Below are 2,503 nucleotides of genomic sequence, written 5' to 3'. Positions count from 1 at the left end.
CGGAGGTCAGAATAAATAGAATAATGATCAATGGAAAAAAGAAAAAAATCCTTTAGCTGGATAAGGGGCGGATGTAGCCAAGTGGATCAAGGCAGTGGATTGTGAATCCACCATGCGCGGGTTCAATTCCCGTCGTTCGCCCATCGCATTATTGCAAATTCCAAAAATGCAATTTTCCATATTCCTAGTTACGTATTTACTTACGGCGACGAAGAATAAAACTATCGCTATATTTTTTCCTTTTCCTAGTTCTTCTTCCAAGCGCAGGATAACCCCAAGGGGTTGTGGGTTTTTTTCTACCAATGGGAGCTTTCCCTTCACCGCCCCCATGGGGGTGGTCCACAGGGTTCATAACTACCCCTCTTACTACGGGGCGTTTACCTAGCCAACACTTAGATCCGGCTCTACCCAAACTTTTTTGGTTCACCCCAACATTACCCACTTGTCCGACTGTTGCTAAGCAGTTTTGGGATACTAAACGGACCTCCCCAGATGGTAATCTTAAAGTGGCCGATTTACCCTCTTTTGCAATGAGTTTCGCTACAGCACCTGCTGCTCTAGCTAATTGCCCACCCCTTCCACGTGTGATTTCTATGTTATGCATGGCCGTGCCTAAGGGCATATCGGTTGAAGTAGATTCTTCTTTTCTCTCAAAAAACCCCTTCCCAAACTGTACAAGCTTCTTCCAAAGCATACGGCTTTCTAGATGTATATGACGATCTCTAGACAGATGGATCTTATATGAATCATATGATGAAGTACCACATGAGTGGATATATAGGAAAGGAATCCAAATCTGCCGAATCGCTCATGTTATGATCTTCTACATCCTAGGTCTCTGCGTTCCGTCATCTGGCTTATGTTCTTCATGTAGCATTCAGATCGAATGACTCTATGAAATTACGTCGATACTTCCACATATTATGGGTAACGTAGGAGACATCCCTATTTTCCCCCGGGGGTCTTAATTACCACTGCTTAGCTTTCAATTTGCCTCTGACCATCAAATTAAATGTGAATAACCCGTCCTCCTCTCTTTGAAACAAGGGGCGCTTCCGGTTCTGTGCGTGCTTCAAACAATTTTGTCTTCTCCATATTACCATATCTCTAGAGCCAATAATTTTCTATGAGGAACTACTGAACTCAATCACTTGCTGCCGTTACTCAACAGTTTTCTGTTGAGGTCTATCCCGTAGAGGTAGTCAAATTGGATCAGTGATCGATTTCTAGGTTTCGTCGTAAACCTAATTGGTTACTTCCAATTACGTAAATCAATAGTTCAAACCGCACTCAAAGGTAGGGCATTTCCCATTGATATAGGAACTTTTGTACCAGAAACAATAGTATCTCCAATTATAGCCCCTCTGGGATGTAAAATATATCTCTTCTCACCATCCCCATAGTGTATGAGACAAATGTATGCATTTCGATTAGGGTCGTATTCTATGGTTACGATTCTACCAGATATGTCTTTTTGATTCCGTCGAAAATCTATTTTACGGTATAGGCGCTTATGACCTCCCCCTCTATGCCTTGCGGTAATGATTCCTCTGGAATTACGACCTTTACCACAACGGTGCCGTCCATGGATCAAATTATTTCGTGGATTGGATTTCACTTGCCTGTCTACGGTTCCCTTGCGTGTGCTCGGGATAGGTGTTTTGTATAAATGTTTCGCCGTATTATTAAGTATTCTCCTTTAGTTTTTTTCTCTATCTAGAAGTGGAATAGAATAACCCGGTTGAAGGGTAATGATCATACGTCTGTAATGCATTGTATGGCCCAGAATAGGTCCTATTCTTCTACCTTTTCCAGGTAGTCGATGGCTATTCACAGCTACCACCTTAACACCAAAGAAGAGTTCGACCCAATGCTTTATTTCTGTCCTTAGTGAATCCCGATTCGACATTAAAAGTATATTGATTCTTTCCCAATAAACGAAGACTTTTTTCTGTAAATACTGCGTATTTGATTCCATCCATAAATCGACTTTCCCTCCTATGCTCTGAGTTCCAGTATCGATAAGAATTCGAGTTCTTATTGTTCTTATGTTATGGTATGAATATACCATACCAATTCGTTATGTATGGATGATGGATGAGATTCCATGGATAGAGAGCCAGTTCCAATAGACTTATGGAATGTTCCCGTTCGTGTGCATCCAGCAGGAATTGAACCCGCAAATTTACCAATTATGAGTTGGGCGCTTTAACCATTCAGCCATGGATGCTTAACAGGGATCATCGTACATCGTAAATAACCAATTTTCATATAGAAAGACATATCATAGAAAAATGAAATCGAAAATATTCCGAGATGGCAAATATTCGGAGATGACTATGAAAACACCTCTCTGGATCCTCGAATTGAAAGAGAGATTGAGAGGGATCAAGAATCCTAATTCTCGCTATTTGGAATGGATCCAATTCTATTGAGTCTGACTCATAGTGATCATTTCTCTTTAGCAAAGAATGACCTTGGTTATCAAAGGATTGAACAACCG

Source organism: Triticum urartu, unplaced genomic scaffold, assembly GCF_056163025.1.
Source record: "Triticum urartu cultivar PI428250 unplaced genomic scaffold, HENAU_Tu73 scaffold2, whole genome shotgun sequence".
NCBI lineage: Eukaryota > Viridiplantae > Streptophyta > Magnoliopsida > Poales > Poaceae > Triticum > Triticum urartu.
This window is presented reverse-complemented; position numbering follows the sequence as displayed.